The sequence below is a fragment of the Monodelphis domestica genome, chromosome 2 (genome assembly GCF_027887165.1).
Source record: "Monodelphis domestica isolate mMonDom1 chromosome 2, mMonDom1.pri, whole genome shotgun sequence".
NCBI lineage: Eukaryota > Metazoa > Chordata > Mammalia > Didelphimorphia > Didelphidae > Monodelphis > Monodelphis domestica.
This window is the reverse complement of record NC_077228.1, coordinates 60,476,395-60,484,078: the sequence shown is the minus strand read 5'-3', so window position 1 is coordinate 60,484,078 and position 7,684 is coordinate 60,476,395.

Below are 7,684 nucleotides of genomic sequence, written 5' to 3'. Positions count from 1 at the left end.
CAAAGGGCATATGTGGAGGCAGATGAGGACTTGCAGGACATTCAGGCCACTGTAGTTAGCTGCCTACAATAATATTAATATTTATTATTGTCACTAGTAATAATAAGAGCACACACACATATATATATAAATATTTCATTTTATCTTCACAACACTAGGAGACTATGCTATTATTATACCCATTTTATAGATGAGGAACTTGAAGTAATCAGACTATCTATAACCCTGTCCCTGATAATCAGCATTTGCCTCAGTGGTCTTAGAGGTACTTTTCATTGGAAAGCATACACCTACCTGTTCTTTCCTTTGAAACTTCCTAGGAGAAAGCCATAAGTATGGAAGTAATGGTTTTCCTGGCAACTTGGCCGTCTGAGAATTTCCCCATGTCTTTTAGTAATGGCAGTCTTATCTAACCTTGCTGCCTTGTTAAACTACTTTCTGTGGCTCCAGTTCTACCTGACAAAAGTAATATAGTACAATGGAACGAAGATCTGACAATGAATCAGAATGTTCCAAAACAAGGATGTCAAATTCCAGTCTTAGGATTGCCATGGAACCTGATCAAGTATTAGTTTTTGCCTCAGTTTTAAAGTGTGCAAAATGGATCTTTCATGATATATCTGTAACCCAGATAGAACTATGCCATAAAAATCGCTTTGGAAAAGAAAAAGTGAGATGATCTCTACAGAGAACAATGAATTCCTTAAGAGAATGGGGTCTGAATACAGCAGACATGAGCACCACACATTTTGTTAGAAAGTATTATTATTTTTCTGGAATGGTTGCAGTGGCAATCCTGCTCAGGAACAAGAGAATGAACTGGCATGGGCTTGGAAATAAGAACTCCAACTTCCCAGCCCAGGAGGATATTATTTTTATGCTCTCCTCTCCTCATGAAGTATACAGAGTGAGATAAGAGGAATCAGCATTCTGTGCTTTCCACCTGGCATAAATCATGAGTCTCTGGCTGCAGAGGAGAAGGCTGTGCTCAGCATGAAAGGCTGAGCCTGATGATTTATGGAGAGAGACTCCATCCCAGACCCTGGCCTTGGATTCTTCCTCACAAACTCCCAAGATCCATGTGCCTGGTAGCTTTGAGAATCCACATCAACCAACCCTATTGATTCAGATGCACCAAGGTGGATGGATGAAAATGGTTTATACCCTTGGCTCTAAGATGGCTGTATGGGAAGACAAACTTCAAATGAGACACAGAGTGCATGATGGGATTCATCCAGGTAAGATTAAACTGAGAAAACTATCTCTGAGGCTGAGAACATGAGGTCATGTTTAGTTTCTCTTTCTTTTACTTTGTTCTATTATTGACTTTTAGTTTTGCATCATATTCATTTCCACAAAAACTCTTCTCTTGCTTCCCTACACAATTGACCTTCCTGTAGGAGAAAGATGGAAAATTAAAAATTGAAATTGAATTGAAATTAAAAAATTGAATTGAAATTGAAAAACATTTTAAACCCCAAATTAATATAATTAAACTAAAAAAAAGAGAAAGATGAAAAATGGGAGAAATGTCACCAAAAAACAATAAATACTCAATCACATTTAACATCATTTGCAACATTCCACAACCATAGTCTCCCACTTTTCCAATGAAAAGAGACAGGTGCATTTTATCATCTTTATTTCTGTGGCCAAGCAAGGTCACTTTAATTACATAACACCTCTTAGAATTAATCCCTCTAGTCCTGTAAGATTCAGCTCATGTGTGTTTGGAGGGCTGGAAAAAGTAAAAGCATATATATATATATATATGTATATGTATATACATATGTATATATATATAATTATTATTATTATTCTGATTCTCTTCATATATATATAATTATTATTATTATTCTGATTCTCTTCATATATATATATAATTATTATTATTATTCTGATTCTCTTCATTCTGTATCCACTCTAAGTCATTCCCTTTTTTTCCTCTAAATTCTTCACATTCACTGTTTCTTCTGGGAAATTAGTATTCCATCAAGGCCACATGCCAAAATTGTTTAGCCTTTCTTTAATCAATGAAAACATACTCTATTTCCAGCTCTTCGCTTTAACACAAAATGCTACTATGAATATTATAGCATATAGAGGACTTTTCTTTCTCTCTTTGGCCTCCTGGGAGTGAATGCCAAATAGTGGAATTTCTGAACCAAAGGATAAGAACATTTTAAACATCCTGTCATCTGAATTCCAAATTACTCCCTAGAATGCTAGGACCAATTCACAAATCCATTCTTGACCACTTTTTTTCAAAGCTCATACAGCTGTGTATGGCATTGAACAAAACCTTCCCTTCCCTTCTTGGTCTCGTCTCTCTATCTTTCAAATGAAGGGGTTGGATGGGAAGATGTCTAAGAACTGTTCTAACTTCACATTTTGCAATTCTAGGATTCTTTTCTGAATAAGACAATGGTAACTGAAAAATCAAAATCATGTGGTAATGTGAAGCCTAGGGCTTATGTTCTGGATAACAGAATATAGATGAAGTATGCTTTGTAATTCTAATTTAAAACAATGATGGTATCACATTTCTATAGCATTTTGTTTATAAAGAATTCTTTTTCATAAGAGCTTTGTGCGGTGAGTAGTACAAACATTATTGCTGCCATTTTACTGATGAGGAAACGGAGACTCAGAAGCCATGTGGATTAATCCATAGTCAGATCTGAGATTCAAATCGCCAGATTCCAGGGGCCAACAGTCTTTCACCCTTTACAGTATAATGTGGTCTAAGGCCTTAAATGGTTAATCCTCTCCAATGAAAATGTGGTGCAGCCTTTGAGGGAAACCCTACACTGAAGAACAAAATTCAGTTCTCTGACTGAGAAGTGATCTACATCCCCCAAGGCACTTACAGCTACTAACTCCCATCATTTATTCTTATAGTAAATATTTACTGAGTGCCTACCACAAGCCTTATCCTTCTCCAGACTCCACTCTTAACTCTCCATAGAACCTAGTATATTATGCTATAGAATCTTCTTCCCTCTTTAAATTCAATTTATACCTATTTAAAATAATGATGGTATCACATTTCTATAGCCTTTTATTTATAAAGAACTTTTCACAATGGAACTACTTTCTGCCCTTGTAAGCCATTGTTTGGTTCTTCCCAGAACTTCCATTTTAAGGAGGTTGCCCAGGATACTCATTTCTTCATTCTTCTCCAGCTTGCACTTTTGACTTTGGGTATCTTCCCTTCCATTCTCTTCTTTCTTTCATCTGTTCCATTAGAATATAAGTTCCTTCTAGGGAGAAAGCAAAAAACAAACAAACAAACAAAAAGCAACCCTCCCTTTCTTTTTGCTTATATTTGAATTTCCAATTCTCTTAGCAAAGTGCCTGACATTTTTTCATTGAGTCATTTCAGTCATGTCCAACTCTATGGGAGTCCTTTTGGGGTTTTTCTTGGCAAAGGTTCTGAAATAGTTTGCCATTTCCTTCTCCAGCCCATTTTATGGATGAGGAAATTTTAAAAAAAAGGATGAAGTGACTTGCCCAGGATCACACAATTTATAAGTATCTGAAATTAGATTTGAATTCAAGAAGATAAGTCTTGACTCCAGGACTGGTGCTCTATTCACTGTGCCACATTGCCACACCATAGTAAGTGCATAATGCCCGCTGACTTGACTGATTTTATGCTAGACAAAGTGACAAATACAGAGGTAATAAAATATGTGCTCCCCATTATGGCAAAATGCTTTCCATCTACTTGATCTTCATGACAGCCCTATTGGATAAGAAGCACAAATACTTAATCTCCAATTTATACATGAGGAAATGGAGGCTGCAAAGTATAAAATTAAATGACCAATAAGTGGCATAGCCAAAACTTGAACCCAGATCTTGTGACTCCATGTCCAAGGACTTATTCAATTATATTACATCACCTTTCTTGGAATGATAACAACAAAAATGAAACAAAACACTAAAATACTCCACTGCATGACAAAAGTTGATATAACCATAGCAATCCCCTCCTCCTTCCCCATGAAATTCTGTATTTTAAAGACTCCTGGCAGCAGAGGTAGAAGTAGGGTGATGCCTATAAATCATAGAGGTAGAAATCACTTTCATCAACTTCTCTAGAGGTCTGCCAACCCTGAAATGAAAACACTTTACAATGGATTCTTCAAAAACCTCTGACTCTTGTTGTGCAAGAAGAGAGACAAATCTTTCTTTGTTACCATGGTACCACCACAATAATAAGGGGCTGTGAAATGTTAGGGCTTCTGAAACAAGAGACTACTTGGAGACAAAAAGTACTGAAAATGTAGATCCAAAACTGGTAGTCATTTGTTTCTTCTGGGAGAAAATTTGCTGGATTTGGAGCTAAGGAATCTGGATTCAATTCCTCTCTCTGCCCTTTATTACAATCTGTATTATCTTGGGTTTATCATATTATGTTACACTATTATATTATCATGTATTATATATACACATATTATACATCATACAATACATATGTTATTCTTAACTACTCTCAGACTCAGTTTCTTCACCTGTAAATTGAGTGGGTGGCACTAGAGAGCTTTTTAAAAAGTCCATTCTAGGTCTAAATCTATCATTTCATTTTTTAAAAAAAATTGATGCCTCAGACACTTCCTAGCTGTGTGACCCTAGGCAAGTCATTTAACCCTCGTTTGCTAGTCCTTACCACTCTTTTGCCTTGAAACTAATACAGAGTATTTATTCTAAAGTGGAAGTTGTGTTTTAAAAAATGATGATTTAGGGAGGCAGAGTCAAGATGGTGGCACAGAGGCAGTGAAAGTTCAGACCTCTGAAAACCCTTCCTTGCCAATTACAGACTAAATGCCCCTAGGGGACTGAAAATCAAACATAATAAGACAGATTCAAGGAACCCTCCTGCTGGACTCAATTTAATAGGTACACCCCCCAAAAGCTGGAATTCGAGAACATTCAGGTTTAAGGAAAAGGGAGAAGGAAGGTCCCAGGACCCCCCCCCCCCCGAGCATTAAGCTTCCAGAGGCAGCTGGAACCTCTAAGTGGGCAAAGGAGCTGGTCTGGAGGGAATAGCTTGCAGGTAAAGCTGTGCCAGGCTCAGAGCATCAAACACATGCAGTGGGGAAGGAATTAGAGAAGGAGCACAGAGTGGGCAGCCTAGTTGCAGCAGCAGAGACCCTCCATATTGCTCCCCCCTTCCAGGAGGTTTTGGCCTCAGGGCACATCCAGCCCAACCCAGCTGAACTTAATCCCATCAACAGTCTTCAGAGGGCAAGGAAGCTCAAGCTCCAACACCCCTCCTCCACAGATTGTACTGAGAGACTCTCTGACAAAACTCCAAGAGGGAAGACTGACAGAAAAACCCAGACCCACAGATGAAACACATGAGAAGAGCAAGAGTGTAGGCAACTACAGGGGTAAAATAAGGGGCAAAAATTAGTAAACAAAAGAAAAAGAAATTACAATCGACAGCTTCTATACAGGCAATGAACAAAGAGCAAATGGAAGAGAGGAAGAGGGAACATGAAGCAATAAAACAGGAAACCCAGCAAATTGGACACAGGCTTTGGAAGAACTCAAAATACAATTCAAAACACAATTAAGAGAGGCTGAAGACAATTGGGAAAAGAACTTAAAAATGAAGATAAGTCATCTGGACACAAGGCACTTGAACTAAAACAAGAAAATAGTGTTCTAAAAACCAAAATCAAATAATAGTGTACTGAATAGTGTACTAAAAGCCAAATAAGCTTGAAAGTGAGGCAAAGGAGATGAAAGATGAGGCAAAGAAGAAGAAAGATGTGGTAAAGGAGATGAAAGATGAGGCAAAGAGGATGAAAGATGACCTCCAAAGAAAATCAGACCAGAAGGAGAAGGATGACCAAAAAGCCAGGGATGAAATCCAGCCTTCATGAACCAGAATACAAAAACTAGAATCAAGTGACTTCACAAGGCAGCAGGACACTATAGAACAAAATCTAAAGAATGAAAAAATTGAGGAAAATATGAAGCATCTCATTCACAAAACAGAAGATTTAGAAAACAGGTCCAGGAGAGACAACTTAAGAATCATTGGTCTTCCAGAAGACCATGACAAAAGAAAAAGCCTGGACATCATACTACAGGAAATTACCCAAGAAAACTGCCTTGATATCCTAGAACAAGAAGGAAAAGTGGAGATCAAAAGAATCCACAGATCACCTCCTGTACTTAATCCCAAATTGACAACACCCAGGAATGTTATAGCCAAATTCAAGACCTATCAGACCATGGAAAAAAATATTACAAGCTACTAAGAAGAAGTCATTCAGATACCATGGAGCCACAGTGAGAATAACACAGGATCTGGCTGCATCTACACTGAAGGATCAAAAGGCATGGAATGTGATATTCTGGAAAGCAAGGGAACTAGATCTACAACCAAGACTCAACTACCCAGCAAAACTGACTATATTCTTACAGGGAAAAGTATGGTCATTTAACAAAATAGAAGAATTCCAAGCATTTGTAAAGAAAAGTCCAAACCTGAACAGAAAATTTGATGCCCAAGCACAATATTCAAGAGAATCATCAAAAGGTAATTAAAAAAGAGGGAAAAAAGAAAAACAAACAAAAAAACTTTTTTAAGAGACCCATTAAGTTAAAATGATATGTACCCATATAAAAGGTCATTAGTAACTCTTAAAAATTGTTATTATCACCTGGGTAGCTAGAAGAAGCACATTTAGAGGGAACAGTGACAAACTGTATAGGATGAAATGATAACTTAAATATGTATACAAATATAAGTATGCATAAATACATATATGTCTGTGTGTATATGTGTGTATATAAATATATATATATATATATATATACACAACTAGAGCTAAAAAAAGAAGTTAATACTAAAAAAAATTGGAAAAGAAAATGAAGGGGGAAAATTTATATGTCACTAAGAAGCACATGGCAGAAGGGGGGAAGAATATCAATACCCTGGAAGGGTAAAGAGGTTGGAGATAGGAAATACTCAAGTTGTATGTGCATTGAAATTGATACAAAGAGGGAAGAAAAATCCAATCCATTAGGGCAAAGAACTGATTTGCGCCCTTGGGGAAGTAGAAGGGTAACAAACGGACTGGTGGGGAGTGAAGCAGTACAAGGAAGGGAGAGAGTGGGGGTAGTATAAAAGGACTGTAAAGAAAATAAGGGGGGAATAAGAAGGGAAGGGGATAGAAAAGGAAGTTAAATAAGGGAGGGAATTTGGGGAACAGATTAAAAAACAAAACATTGGTGTAGAAGGAAATAATGAAAGAAGAAAAGGCAGGACCAGGAGTAGAAATAAAAATGCTGGGAAACACACAGCTGGTATTCATAACTCAATGTGAATGGAATGAACTCACCCATAAAACACAAGCAAATAGAAGAGTGGATTAGAATCCAAAACCCTACCATATGCTGTTGACAAGAAACACACATGAAGAAGGTAGATAAGCATAGGGTGAAAGTAAGGGGATGGAGCCAAATCTATTGGGCATCAAATGATAAAAAGAAGGCAGAAGTCACAATCATGATATCTGACAAAGCCAAAGTAAAAAAAAAATCTGATTAAAAGGGACAGGGAAGGTAATTACATCTTTCTAAAGGAGAAACTAAAGGAGCTCAAGGATAAAATAGATAGAAAAACTATACTATTTGGAGACCTGAACCTTCCTCTATCTGA